The sequence below is a fragment of the Ascaphus truei genome, chromosome 6, assembly GCF_040206685.1.
Source record: "Ascaphus truei isolate aAscTru1 chromosome 6, aAscTru1.hap1, whole genome shotgun sequence".
NCBI classification, from domain to species: domain Eukaryota; kingdom Metazoa; phylum Chordata; class Amphibia; order Anura; family Ascaphidae; genus Ascaphus; species Ascaphus truei.
The window spans coordinates 105,650,517-105,666,321 of NC_134488.1; the positions used below are offsets into that span (position 1 = coordinate 105,650,517).

The 15,805-nt window shown below is 42.2% G+C and overlaps 1 protein-coding gene across 1 annotated transcript in view; it reads left to right on the forward strand.

Moving 5' to 3' along the window:
• The first annotated feature begins 932 nt into the window (after nt 1–932).
• The window catches only part of FLT3LG (fms related receptor tyrosine kinase 3 ligand), an 86,551-nt gene continuing 71,678 nt past the window's right edge, over nt 933–15,805 (forward strand). Inside the window, exon 1 of the mRNA XM_075605570.1 lies at nt 933–4,247. The gene's annotated coding sequence lies outside the window, so the exon portion shown is untranslated. The remainder of the gene's footprint in view (nt 4,248–15,805) is intronic.

Genomic DNA, 15,805 nt, shown 5'->3' on the forward strand with positions numbered 1-15,805 from the left:
ACTTATCTGAACCCACCAACAATGAAGGACTCCAAGAGATGCATTGAATAAATACCTCCTGTGTGGGTCTTGTGGAGGATGTGTGTGAAGAGTAAACCAGGGGCTGGTAAAGACAGATAGAAACGGATCCCCTCCCCACAGATAGAAGCTAACCAGCCCTGGAGCATATGACTGTATGTAGTCAGTCAAATGATGTCCTGTTAGAAGGACAGAAAATAATTGCAAATAAGCAATACAATATTAAACTACACATAGAATAAAATTCCTCAATATTACAATGATACAATATTACCAAACCCTCAGGATGGTAGAGGGATTGGTGAGATTGACGAAACAGGAACACCCGCACAGTAAGTTGAATAGCAATGACCAGGTACAGGATCACCTTAAACCGGGTGAAATGGACCTCCGCATTTCAATGATGTTATCAAGGCGCTACCGTTGTAGAGGGGAAAAGGTGAGGTGGATGGGGGGGGGGGGTCGACTCCGTTGGATATGGTGCAGACTCCTGACTGCACTTACAGCACAGAAAAAAACAGATAAGCTCCGTAGGGAAAGCACCCGCTCCTGGTATTGGCAATAGTCCTGTAGAGGTGAGGAAATCAGCTCCGAAATGTGCTCCTGGTCTCTGGACCCAGCATCCACTGCGTCGTGAGTGCAGATAGAACACAATTAAGGATAGAACACACTCTATTCCTTCCAATGCGTTTCACAGCGGGTACTACTTCATGAAAGAAGAAGAACCAGCATGTGAAAACCTCCCCATACTATCGCGGAGCCCTCCGGCCTTCTGTTCTACCAACCAGGTATACAGCACCAGGCACCAGAACACACTAGGTAGCGACATGATCTCCTTGGGGGGGGGGGGGGGGGCGTGTGCTACATTTGGTGGCGCTGCTGAGATACCATCAGGACAGCTTTTGCAGCGAGAGAAGGAGGTTCTCTCCTATTATGCGAAACTCAGAAGACCCATGGGTGTAGTGTCCATAGGGAACTCTATGAAAACTTGAGGACCGGTCTCCCCGTTAAATGGAGCAATGACATGGACCCCTCCTCCCCAAGCTACCTATATGCACGTACAGCCTTTATGTGCTAAGAAAAGGTGCAGGGGTTGTTTCCCAGAGGCCTCACCAAAGGTGAACTGTGGCCTGCGCCATGCAACTTTCTTCTCCGAAATAAATACTGTAAATGCGGGTAGTATCTGAGGAGGAGCGCTTGATCTTCAAGAAGCCAGGACCTCCGTTTGAGGAGCTGCAACAATACTATGGCAGTTTCCACCAAAGGGGCTGACGTGTGTCTAACTTTTATTTACTAAGAAGTGGTGCGGGGGTAGTTTCCCTGGGGCCCCACCCCAGGGAACTGCAGCCTGCACCGTGCAACTCTATTCCAAAATAAGTACTGTGTGTGCGGATAGTATCCGCGGAGGAGCTCTTGACCTTCAAGAAGCCAGGACCTCTGTTTGAGGATGCTACAGCTGTCGAAATTGGGAGAACCGCGTGTCAGTTTGCAAAATATTTGCAAGCTCTTCTTATAACGAGGATCTGGGATTGGAGCGAAACTCTGTGGCCACACCTCTTTCTCTCCTGCCTGGGACTCCTGAATCCACCAGGGGGAGGAGATGGGGCATGACCAGATATGAGGAGTGTTGGGCTCAGACACACGTGGAGCTCTGGTGTAGTACAGACGTGTGCGGAGCTGCTCAACGCCAAACACAGTACATTATGGATGCCCAGCCGAGAAACATCTACAAGCTGAAGGGCAGTGTCTTAATACTACCAAGTGAGGGGGAAACCCTCCTGTTAGGGGTCTGTCCCTTATGTGAGTGCCCAGGATCGAATTGAGGTTACTGTCAAAGTGTGACCAGTGTCAGGTGCCCTACTTACAACCCAAACAAGGGCCTGAGCTGTCCATGGATACTCTGGATATGAAGGAGCTAATGAGCCTGTACGCTCTTGTCCACAAATTATCAGCGTTTGCCCAAAGATCCTCTGGTGAGACTCAGAAATAATACATGAGCATGGTGAACGAACTATTCCACCCAGAGCAACTCATGATGACCCTCAGTCTCTGTGTGGAGTATGATGCTGTGAGCCTGGACTCTGGGGCAGACTCTCTACGAGGAGTAGGGTGGGAAGGAAGTTCCTTCTCTGGCCCTGCAGAGTGGGCCGAGACCCCTGAGGAATTACCTGCTACCATACGGGGATCTGAGTAATTCGCTACTTCATCTAGAGCAACGTCTGAGCCGTCCAACATCCTGAAGGAAGCGAGTGGAGGAGGCCTGACTGACTACTGCCAGGTATCCGGTGTGCCCTCCCCACCGACCCGTGTCAGTAGATAGGTCCCTGCCATGCCTGATTCCACTTCCAGTTCAACGGACGACGAGGGTGCAACCATCCCTGAGGTACCGGTCGGGCCTCCCACACTCCCAAGTTGGGGGTTCGCTGGCTCCAGAACTGGATGTCTGCGCAGGGGTGGTGATTCGGGATGTCGATCCACACTTGGCCCAAACCCATGAGGCCACCAGCCAGTTCCTGTGGCGGTGTAAGGAGGTGCGCGAGGCCCGTGCACGCGCCGCCTCGTATGTGGCTGCATCTGGGAAGTGCTTTGTGGCCCTGGGTCTCCTGCAGGGGCTCCGCGAAGGCGCTTATGCACCATTGATTGGTGTGGAGGAATTTCCGGCAGTGGTACCGGCCGGTACTACCTACTCCGCTGCCATCCTCATTGCATCCCCACTGCCGGAGGGAGTTGAGCGAGTTGAACTGTCCAGACGGATGGATCCTAAGAGAGCTGCTCCTTCCCCGGTGATTGATCTGACACCAGACCCCTTTCTTTTGCAGTGACGGAGAATGAAGGAGATCGTAGGGAGGCTGAGGCCTTCACTACAGCCAGGTATACCGCTTCTCGGGGCTGTGGCAGACTGAGTTCTGTTGGAACATTGGACGCTGTTCTTGCTCCACCTGGGGAGGTACCTATAGTTCCCCAGAAAAAAAGAATTTAAAGTGCTAGTTTCGCCCCATGCTGCAAGCGTGCCCTATTCTGACCCAATCCCTAGATATGAACCCCTATCACCCCGGCCCTTGTCACCTGTGATGTCCGTGGCCCCAAAGAGCAATTCTGTTAAATTTTATGATATGTCTGCTATATCCAAGAGGGCTGATGTGTGCAGTTGGTGGGATCCCATGTTTCGGGGGTATGTGCCACATATGCACCAGACGCGTCCTGGAGAGAGGTGATCAGGTGGAGTGCTGGTGGGCCTTTTCACCCCTGAACAGGAGACAGAGATAATGCGCGAGTATATTAAGAATTTCAGGAGGATAAGTTCTCATCTCCTAGCCATGAGGAGGACCCTATGAAACCATATAGGGGGGTCCCTATATTGGGTTTTGCCAGGTAAAGCCTGCGAGCACAAATTGATGAATTGCAGTCGCGCAGACAGGGTGCTAGTACAGCGCTTCAGAAAAATAGGATATGATTATTCCAGATATGATACATTCCAGAACATTTAATGAGGAGTGCGGAATTATATAGGGATGAGTGGAGGAGCCGGAAGTGACGTTGTAGCTCTCGATCCGGACAAGGCAGAGAGAGACCACCTACCACTCATCACCGAGCGACTCCCTATTTTTTAACACTTTTTCTTTTGAGTGCTTTACTGTTTAGCACTAGTTTTTAACTACTTTTTTATCTGTTTGTTTTTAATAAAGTCTTTGTATACCCTGACCACAGTATTCAACACTGCAGTCTTTAACTCGTCCCTGCATGGAGGAATTGTATTTCCCCTGAATTCAAGGAAGACACAAGGATACAACAACTGGAAAAGAAGTTAAAGATACCTCTACCAGTGTGTACTCACACTGGTCCGTGTGAGTATTTGAATCTATTTTTTACTCCATTTCCCTCCCCTCCCCCTCACCCTATACCAGGTATTTAGACATAAGAAATTTGAAAGAGGCGAAATCAAGATACCTTTATGGGAGAACACTCACATTAGCCTGTGTGAGTGACGGATATTGTACTATTAAACACCCATTACCCTCCTCGTACCTCAGCTTTTATTTGCGTATAATCTGTATTGATTTAACTGCTGTTTTCTTGTGAGAGGGAGACCTCTAGGATGAACACACCAAGTCTGTGGTGGAACATCCCAGAACCAGTGCAAAACGACGTCAAGGCAGAAGTAAACCCACATCAGAAGAAAGAGCTGGGAGTAAAGATACCTTGATGTAATAGAACTTACACAAGGCCGTGTAAGTGTGATATATTTATCGCTATATACATCTGCATGTATATATATTTTTCCGCCCAGTGAGCTTATCCCTAAACTGATGAATCAATTGAGGTGACTTCACCCTATTGATCACCAGCTAAGAAGATCCACCTTCTTTAAACCTCCACTCTCCCTCACACAGTGCTCCCCGATTTCTCTGTTTTCCATCTTTTCTTTGGCCCTGGCAGTGTAAGTCCTGATGAGAGCAGGCAGTGTTGGGGTTTAACTCCCTCATGGAGGCCTAGCTTGTTGTTTGCAGACTGGATACACTATGGCTGTATCCAGGGGCTGGCCTAACAACAACCATAGAGTGTCATCTCTGAGGAAGATACTGGCTGGGTCACATGCCATAATGTGATGTCTGTCAGTACCGGACCTGCCCTGTTATTTCCCATCAAGGGGTAAGGGAGCTGAGAAGGGGTCTACAGGGTCTCAAGCCCTGTGGGTGCTACTCCAGGGACCTATGCTGTGAATCAGTACTATGCAATAAAGACTCGTGTACTATATACGGCGTGCTGTGTCAGTGGGGAACCGAAAGTGTTGCCTGTGGGGATCATCCCCAGGACCCTCTTGGGATGGAAGCGCTGCACTAAAGGAAGAAGAACCAGCATGTAAAAGCCTGTCCTGATGCCTCCCCATACTATCGAGGAGCCCTCGGGCCTTCTGTCTGGTCTACCAACCAGGTATGCACCACACCAGAACACACTAGGTAGCGACATGATCTCCCTTGGGGGGGGGGGGGGGGGGGAAAGGTGCTACATGTAATTATGGGGTTGGGCAGGATTGGGTACCTGTCTAAGACATGGCTCTAATATTGGGAAGTAGTTTTAAAGCTTTTTGATTCGGGATTATTTTTGCCCTGCACCTGCTAGATAGTATGTGCCCACCGAATGTGCTTTAATTATTACTAAATACAATTGTACATTTTGTTGAAGTTTTTTTAGGTTGGTTATAAAACAATGACAATGTAAATATTACCCTAATGTAATGAAATAAAACGAAACGATACGCAGAAATACAGCGCAGAACAAAGGAAAGCATCAATTCCAGATTTGACGGAATAAGACAAATGCATGAAGGCAAACACGTTATTATTATTAAACCTGATCATTTTATTTTGTTTTTTTTATTATGCATAACAATTCATCAGTACAGAAGAGAAAGCATGGTATCAAAACTCTTTATAAAAGGCATTGATGTGCTGTGGCTTCTGAAGGTTGTTTCCTGTGTGGGAGATTTTACTAAGAATTATTCATGGTATTGTCCGTATTGAGTTACAAAAAAATAATGCAGGTCGAGCTGCAAAGGGAGCTCATGTCTGAATCATTCACTGGGGTCTGGAACCCGCACTGAGGTGCAAGTTACTGTTAGTGACTGGTGGGCTGAAGGAAATTAACTTAATTCCGAGTCAGCAGGCGAGAGTCCTGTTCAACAGATGGAAAATAGTGGTCGCAGTTTGTGCTGTGGATTAGTAATACTGCACTTTAATGTTTGCCCGCATAGTATTTTGGTTGGAGGCGATGACCTTTAGAAACCTAAGCACCCCGTGGGTGAGATGTATCTGCACCAAATAAAGTAGGTTTTGGCATCAGGCACCATTTTGTGCATTTGGTTGCTACAAACGTGAGAAGCTTGTTAGTCAATCTTCATATATCTGCGTCAGATTGTTATCCAGAGAGGTTTATACCAACTGGCAAAAAATGTCGGCGCTAATAAACGAGACGAAATAACAGCAATATACAGGGATCATACTAGGCGGAGTAGAAGAGCAGAACATGTGTTTGATGAGTGGGGGGGTCCTCTGTAAGGAACCATCAGACCTTATAACATATTTCCAGAAATTAGAGAAATTATTGGTATTAAACATCAGATTATGGTGGGATATAACCACTTTAGAAAATTACATAAGAGTTAACAGGATACCAAGAGGATTTAGGATTAAAAAATCCCCCACGTTTGGTTTTAACAGAGACTTTGAGAGTAAATGGAGGTCAGCGCTAGACGAATGTTCCTTTAAATTAATAAGACTCATTATAGAACATAAGAACGAAGAAAGATCTGCTTTGGAAAAATAAATAAATGAGTTAAAGACTAAATTAAAATGTTTTAAAAAAATGAAGCATTTTGCCAGCAATGATTTAATTCTGTCACAAAACATAGACGAAGTTGAACAAATTATTATGGAGAAGAAGCAGACAAAATTCAAGAGAGATAAACAAGACTACATTAAAAAATCAAGTCTACATTTGGCAAAAACCATCTATTCCTAATACAAATCGGTATAAGGGTAGATCCAGGTCTCCCCATAAATCACAAAACGAGAGAGACAAAGGACCCACAAATCCCGAGAAATCTATTAAAAAAAATAGATATACAGAGATATCAAGTTTTGAGTCAGACACTTCCGAAGGAGAGAATTGGAGTCACTCTGTCATTTGATAAAAATGAGGACATTTGGAAAACAAAAATACAGGGGGAGTATACCGGGACTCTTCCACTCCGGGTCGAGCGAGCTCCTCTGCGCAGATATATGGTGATGAAGCAAGACCATCCACCTCTTCTTCTGCTTTTTTAAGACGCGGAGGTCAAAGAGCAAGAGGGGAACACCAGAGAGGCGCGACAAAAAGAAAGAAATACTTTTAATGGAGGACAATGTGATTAATATTTCGAACATTACACTTACCCCAGACCAATTGTCACTCCTAAATAGGGGTCTTAACTTCGCCCCACAGAGTAATTTTCGCCTCTTTGATACCATCATAGACTTGCAATGTTTAACTCGAAAACTGGCACCAACAAAAAATATTTCAGGAGCAATTTCCCGAGAAGAAGTGATAGAGGAGTCTGATGAAACCAATGTGGACACTATGGATGTATTGAATATGGGTTTGCATAATCGCCATCTTTCTTTCAGAGAGCATTGTGCTATAGTAGATCTGGAGGGATTGTTAGATGAGCAATCAGACACATTATCATCACATAATTTGTCATCTGATTTTTTTACACAGCAACATACACAGTTTAAGAAAAAATCTATCTTCTGTGCAAATACCTCAAAGGGTCCATATATTTCTACCTTTGAAAAATTGGTTGAAAGGGACCTAAAAATCCTGGCTGATGGATTTACTATAGATAACCCCAGATTGGATAATCTAACGGGGACTGAACGACGTGAATTATCTAGGCTTTAGAAGGACAAATCCCTTGTCATTAAAAAAGCAGACAAAGGGGGAGCAATCGTCGTTCAGTCCTCAGAAGATTATAAAAATGAATCATTGAGACAACTAGGGGATACCCTATCATATATAAGAAACTGAAAATAGATCCAACCCAAATGTTTCAAAAGGAACTTAGATCTCTTCTAGAGTTTAGTGAGGTCCTTTATGTCCTGAACCCCAATGAGTTGGGCTTTCTGTATCCAACTCACCCAGTGGTACCCATTTTCTATCATCTCCCAAAGATCCATAAATCCTTGACACATCCGCCAGGTAGGTCCATTGTGTCAAGCATTGGATCTTTGGGAGATGGTCTCTCACGCTATATTGATGCATTTCTTCAAACTTTAGTGTTTAATTTATAATACTTTAAAGGAAATGGGACCGCTCATCCTATTAATACATAATTGATATACAAACAGGCAGGTGCTCGGAAGGGACAAAGGTATATATATATATAACAGTGTGATCCAAGAAGGATCAAAAAAGTATCCCCATAGCACCCGGCACTCAATGCTGGAAAGAATTGTACTGGACAACAATAATCCGACAGGAAAGATTACCTGTATCATCAACTGTATAGGGAATTAGTAACCCTTATACCAATAAGTCCAAAGAAAATAATAAAGTTTTATTAGTCTAAATACTCATTAAAAACACATACACATCATTTAAAACTATTAAAATACCCCATTCAGAGGTGGCTAAGTATACTCAGTATTAGTTCAGTAAACTATCTAAATCGATAGGAACTCTAGTGATTCTTATACATTCATATCAGTGATTCATGCTGTGTTATAATTCTATAGAGAGTTCCAAGTATCACACTATATTTCTAGGCTTGCTGGTGTAGCATATCCTTGCATGGATAAATATATTTCCTTATTTGTATATATTTTATTAGGATAGCCTTTTAAATGTGCTAGATCATATGTGAATACATATAGTTAACTTGCAACATATCCTGGTATTCGCTGATTAGCAATCCCTATATAGGTTGTAACATAGGGGTTAAAGTTACTGCAAACAAACTGCGTGGCATATCATGCCTAGAGTATGTATAAGGGAGCCAAATTAGTGCTAAACAGCCCCAAAAATGTTGCGTGATCACAGCGGATCATATGCCAAGTCTGTGTCAGGACTCAGCAGTGAATACAAGCCTGTCTTCTCTCAATGCGGCTGATCACTGAATGTCGCCGGTAGTTCCATTGTGTCAAGCATTGGATCTTTGGGAGATGGTCTCTAACGCTAGCTATATTGATGCATTTCTGCAACCTTTAGTGTTTAATTTACCCTAATTTGTAAAAGATTCGAGAGATCTAATTGGGGATTTGAAGTGTATCAAATGGAACAAGAATCATATATGGTGACTATGGATGTAAGATCTTTGTACTCCATTATTAACCACAAACAAGGTATTGAGGCTATACAGTACTATCTAAATATCTCAAATCTTTCCCCAGCACTCTGTACTTTTCTTATTGAATCAATGACTTTTCTACTCACACACAACTATTTTTGTTTTGATGCACAATTTTATTTACAACTTATAGGCACTGCTATGGGCACATCTTTTGCACCTTCCTATGCAAATTATGGGATTATGGGAATCACGTTTTATTTATGGTGAGCGTAATCCCTTTAGACAACATGTCACTTTCTATCGACGCTGTATCGATGACCTAGTTCTTATTTGGGAGGGTGATTCACATATATTAAAATAATTTATTGATATGTTAAACATTAATGATTACAATTTACACTTCACTTATGAGCACAATATTCACCATATTTGTTATCTAGATTTGATGTTATACATAGATCTAGAGGGGAGTATACAGTCAGATGTATACAGAAAGCCTAACTCAAGGAATTCTTATCTGATGGCCAGTAGTAACCATTCAAGACCCCTAAAGAAAGGGATCCCAAAGGGCCAGTTATTGCGTCTAAGACGGCTATGTTCAACAGAGGAAAATTTTGATAGCCAAGCTCGGGAACTTATGGCCAGATTTCGTACAAGGGGGTATAAGGACAAGGAACTCGCAGAGGCGTTAACCTCGGTCAAATCTATGAAAATAGAAGATCTTCTTTCTATGAACATCTCTAAGAAAAAACAATGGGGTAATAAAGGATCAAAACCAATACCGCTCTTTATCACACAGCAGCGTGGACAATCTGATATTATACGCTTTATTCTTACAAAACATTGGGACACATTGAAATTAGACCAAGGCCTGAGGACAATTACAGGGAGGGGACCCAAATTTGTCTTTCGTAAGGCTAGATCTCTGGCCACGTTTGTCTCCTAGCCTTTTTTCCTCACAACATACAATAGCTATAACAAATATACCAAAAGGCTTTTTTCAATGTGGCCACTGCAACGTCTGTCAGTATGCAAACCATTAAAAAAGATGGACTGCATTAAACCTAAAACACAAAAAAAATACAAACGTTTATTAATTGTAATACCAGTCATGTGGTGTATATACGCAGATGTGGTTGTAGGAAGGTTTACATTGGACAGACTATTAGGCCTTTAAAAAATAGAATCCAAGAACATGTCCGTCTAATTAAGAAAAAGACCTGACACACCCAGTCTCGAGGCATTTCACCACATGCCCCATGGGAGAGATCCATGACTTCTCCTTCTCAGGTTTAGAGCATATACCAGCAGCCCATAGGGGGGGAGATAGACTAAACCGACTTAATAGACGGGAGATGTCATGGATCTTTTGCATGGACAGTCTTCATCCATCTGGTATAAATATAGACTGGGAATTATAACATTTTTTATAAACCCATTTTCTACTTCCATATTATGTTATATCATTAATTCCCTATGGGTAGAGTAGACAATATAGTCTGTTTTAGATTAGACATAAAAGATATTTTCTCAGTATGTAGTTTATGTCACTTACCATTGGGTAGTCATCTACATCAATAATCAGACATCTCTTCGATAATAAGATGTGGTGTTTAGATATGATTTGGACCATGAAGGGTCTAATATTATATCTAAACTTCGTTTTCTCCAAAAAATATATACATTTGATGTTATCATAGAGACAGTTACATTTTTGCTCCCAAAAACCACATCAAACATATTTTGTCTCACGATTCTCCGTGCATAGGTTACATGGTTGTAAATAATAGAAATATAATTCATAGATACATATATGCTGCTCCAAGTTACCATGCAACATATCAATATGTCTTTAGAAGACAAATAGAATTATAGAACATATGATTAGGTCGCAGCCCTATTTTTCCTCCATTGATATCCTGAAGTTTTGTATATAATATATGGATATGATCACTCACTGAGTATATGGATTACTTGTTGTAGTTATATTATGTAATATATAGGATACACTTTATTTTCATTATCTTTTTCTTTTTTCTGCATAGGAGATATTTTTTCGTTTTTATATAGGTTATGTTTTATTTTAATATAGATTATAGCATATAACTGTTATTTGTTATATATAGAGCATAGATTGTTGTTCATTTATTATGTGTTATTTTGTTAGTTATTGTAATGTGTTGTGCAGATATTTAGAAATAGATCTGTGTTATAGGTGTAGTATTTGTTTTCTTTATTTTAATTTGTCTGAGTTATGTTTTTAAGAAAGGGTTTGATATATCTATTTTTTCTTTTCTCATTTTTTCTATTTTCATTAATTTTTAGTATTATCATTCATTATGGATTTTTCTTCTTGGTTTAGTATTTAGACTTATATCTTTCTTATCTATGTATATTTGTATTTTTCAGTGTAATATTTATATTTTTGGGATTTAGTTTGTAAATAGAAGATCGGACATGCTATCAGTAATAATGTGAGGTTACTGCTGTACTTTGAGTCTGCTCCACATTATATGTCTATATTTGTCAGCTGTCTACAATTGCTAAGAACATCAGGGACCATGTATTATGTAACTTGGATTCCATATATATTAGAACAGAGCATTTAGAATGTAGACATATTAGGTGATTGAGGGGTCTGCTCGCAGTGCGCAGGTGCACTGCGTTTCCCCTTTGGATTGGACCAGTGTCGGTGCAGTTCAGGCCCCGCCCGGGTCTGGAGGTGAGTCGCGGTGCACCTGCGCGCAAGCGAGGAGGCTATATATAGCGTGTACTTCCGATCTGGGATCACTCTTTGATAAAGTCCCTCTGTGGACGAAACGCATCAGAGGATTCTCCTCATGTGTTTTTAAATTGTTGGCTCACATGCCGTAATAAAGTTTTTGCGACGCACTTGCCTCCAGCCTAATCTATTCTGCTGTGCTCACTCCCACCTCCCTGCTTTGTGAATATACAGTATATATGCAGAATGTTAAATATCCCAGTATAAAATATGTGCCAAGTAATTCATGCCATCGACAATCCCAACTTTGTATTCTGGTCATGGCCAGCTGGGAATTTTGTAGGGCTTAGTGCAGGGGCTTTCTTGAGGCCTCTTACCTTATCCGGCACTGCATCTTCTCCTCAGCCGTCTCAGTGTCATGCGGCATCACGTGACTTCACAGCACCATACAGCGTCACATTATTGTGGCAGCGCAGTGCCATGTGATGTAACGGGACGCTGTTAGAAGCGATGCCACCAGTAAAGGACACGTACAGAGGCCCCGCGCTCTCCCCCCGGCAATCAGTTTTATTGTTGTAGGCAAGAGCGCAGCACTTCTGTAACCATTGGGGTTGGTGCAGAGGCACCGATGGATCCGCCATCAATCCGCCCCTGATCCTGGTGGACACTGGGCAAAAATTGGAGACGTTTTGCTTCAAAATAGATTTGATACATCTCTCCTTTATTTCCATTTTCTAGTGTTTCTTGATTCTCGAGGTAGTAACATCTGCTGGCGCTCTGAGAAATGTATACATTGTTAGCTCGTTCCAACACCGCATTTTATTTACACCATCTTTGGATTTCTCATGTTTTTTTTTAAGTGCAGAAGCTACATATAATGTACTGCATATTGCAACACTTCTCCAGTGCTGCAGAAAAATGACAGTTTTATTTTCCAAATGAATAAAACATTTTATCCATGTTTACAAAGATTGGGAAGGCAGGGACTTATTCAGATTGCACCCGAGGAAAGGATAACACCCGGAAACGTTGTGCTCTGTTGATCTTTTGTATAGTCAATAAATGGTATTATACAGGGGTCACGGCGGTCACAGAGGCCCTGCGCTGTTCCCCAAAGCATTTAAATGAAATGCCCGGGGACGGCGCGACGCCTCTGTAACTTCCCTTACCCTGTCTCCGACGGCTTCGGACTATGCGTCGCCATGGCAACGCGGCGTCGGGTCATGTAACATGCAACTGAAAGGTTTGCGCACCCCTGGTCTAATAGACCCCTTTCATTTAATCGAGTGCGTATATATCTATTCCTGGATGCAAACATTAGTCATTAAACTGCGAAAGTGCCCCGATCTGCACTATTGAAGTTTAATGAATAGCCTCCCATAGACTCAGCTACGAAGTAGCCATAACTGTCATGCAAGTCAGGTTGACATCACATGACAAAGGGCAATGCTATGGTGTTGCAAAAAGGGGCAGGTGATTTACAAAGCCCAGCCAAGATGCTAACTTATACCTGGCTTCTTTTACAAAAGATTCATCCAGCTAATTTGGTTGAGGCAGCGGCTACTAAATCATTCTTTTCTTTTATCCATGCAAATTCTCCACTGATTTGGTTACATTGTAAAAAGCTTTCAAACTAGGTTTTTTTTCCTGGGCTCGGTGTTGGTGAACAAAATTGTTAATCTTGTACTGTACTTGTCTTCTTGAATTTATTTATTTCTAAAAATGTTTTACTAGAAAGAAATTGAGAGTTACCTCTCGTTTTCAAGTATGTCCCGGGCACACAGTTATGATAACAATACAGTACATGGTTACATTAAATGACCAGCGTTATACATTATATTTCAAGACATTTCATGGACAGTTAAAGATAATATATGCTATGGGCGTATGTAACAGTTACAGACAAGATATTACAATGTGAGGCAGTTGAAGTCTTGAAAGAATTTTGACCGGTGGCGGCTTTGAGATTATCAGGTAGATTGTTCCAGACATGAGGGGCACGGTAACAGATGGAAGAGCGACCAGATTCCTTGCCGACCCTTGGGACCGTGAACAGTCTTTTGGAGTCAGATCTCCGGTGATAAGTGCCGCGTGTGGTAGGGGTGAGGAGCTTGTTCAGATACGGGGGTAGACTGTCCAGAAAATATTTGAAGGCAAAACAAGAAAAATGTACTTTGCGCCTAGACTCAAGTGATGGCCAATCTAGTTGATAATTTCACAGTGATGTGTGTTGTAGTGACATTGTAGGACACAGCGGCATATTGTTTTGTGGAGGGTGTCTAGTTTGCTAAGGTGGGTTTGGGGTGCCAAGCCATGTACTATGTCCCCATAGTCTATAATTGGCATTAGCATCTGCTGTGCAATGTGCTTTCTGACAAACTGGCTTAGGGAGAATTTGTTCCTATACAGTGCACCTACAGTAGTTTGGCATAGGTTTTAGATTTCAGGGTATCAATGTGCGACCCAAGTGTTAAATGGGAGTCAAACCATATGCCCAGATATTTATAACTAGTGACAGGGGCTAGATGAAAAACAATGCTGTATGGTGCTCAAATAACATAGCAGAAAAGTGAATATCACTGTGTATAAGCAAAGTCTTAGGTAGAGTACCCCTCCAATAACCAGATAAATGGGCTGTATGACGCTGTCCCAATAAGATGATTGACTGGAGTATATATATCCCACGTTGCAAGAGAGGTAAGGATACAGCACCTGCAGGTGTCCAGTGCTATTGAAACATCTATACACTAAAAGGGATTATCAGCAATACATGTCCATAATAATGAATAAAGCACACATGGATAGACAGTAGAAAGGGACTCACATGAGATGAATATCTTCTTGATGGTGAAATCTGCTTTAAATCCACTGGTCCTGGGGTACTGTGTGCTTCCGTCTATTGTAGTCAATGAACAAAAACGAAAGAGGAGGCAGAGCACTACGTCCAATGCTTCCTTGCAAAAAATTACAAAGGTGCGTTCCCACGATGAAAAAGTAAGGATTTATTGGATCATGGAAGAACAAACAGCACACCTACGCGTTTCGGGCTAAATGCCCTTTATCAAGGTGAATCATTTCGTTTTTGTTTAGTGACAGCTAGAATGGTGTTAGAGTTTGTTCTGACCTGTAGCTCTGTCATTAGTAGGTTAGCCTTGGTCGCATAAACCATTATTCCAGTTTTGTCAGTTTTAAAAATTGTTTGTTTTGGGAAATTCAGTTTTCAAGTCTTGAAAAAAAACATATTAAAGTGTGTGTCCAAGGTCAGAGAGGCTATGGCTGTGTGTATATAGATTGTATCATCCGCATACATGTGTATTGAAGCTCCCCTACAAGCTGTAGGCAGATCATTAATGAAGACTGAAAAGAGTATTATGCATGGTTAGAAGAATTCTAATATTACTACTTAGTGTGAACCTTGGAACTTGACTGATATTTCTAAAACCCATTTTGTCGAAAGTCCAAGGTGAGAGAAATATATATATTCTCTGAGAGTGTTCATTTCTTGTATTAATCAATGTCATAGCTGCCTCTCAAACTAAATATCTGTGTAGTAGACATTCTTCTGGATGTAAATGTTATCTGGATTACATCCTTTTAAATGTATGTACTGCACCGACACACTTTATTCGAGCAAATACCCGGTATGTACCTGGCAGATACCTGGAATGCGCCGCTCCTCACCTCTGACAAGCCCCGTTGCATTTGCCTTCCCAGCCTGGGTTCATGCCTGGCTGATGGGCGGCTGATCTGTTAAATGATAATGATTAGGATTTAATAGGCTGCAATGCTTCGCGTGTCTACCAGATGGCATAAATTCATGAATTGTAATGCAGTATATATATATGTACTGTGCAGTATTGCAGCCAACGGGAATAAAATGCTTCAATCCCTGCCGGAAAATAACTCAATGCACTCGGGCAGAAAACAGTCACAAACCTCAATACACCCGGGTATACCCGAATTCGTGGGACTAGCCGAGCTCGAATAAAGTGTGTCGCCAGTGTATGTCTTTATTTATATAGCGCCATTGTATTGTATTGTATGTCTTTATTTATATAGCGCCAAAAGTGTACTCGGCGCTTCACAAAGAACACAGTACAGGGAATTATAATAATACAATAAGTGCAGCAAAATCGTCTCCTGACATAGCCCATTGCATCCAGGCATCCCCCCGGCACCCAGCCTAATTTTGGACACTTCTTTTTGGCACAGCATGGTGAACAGCAGTGACCATGGAT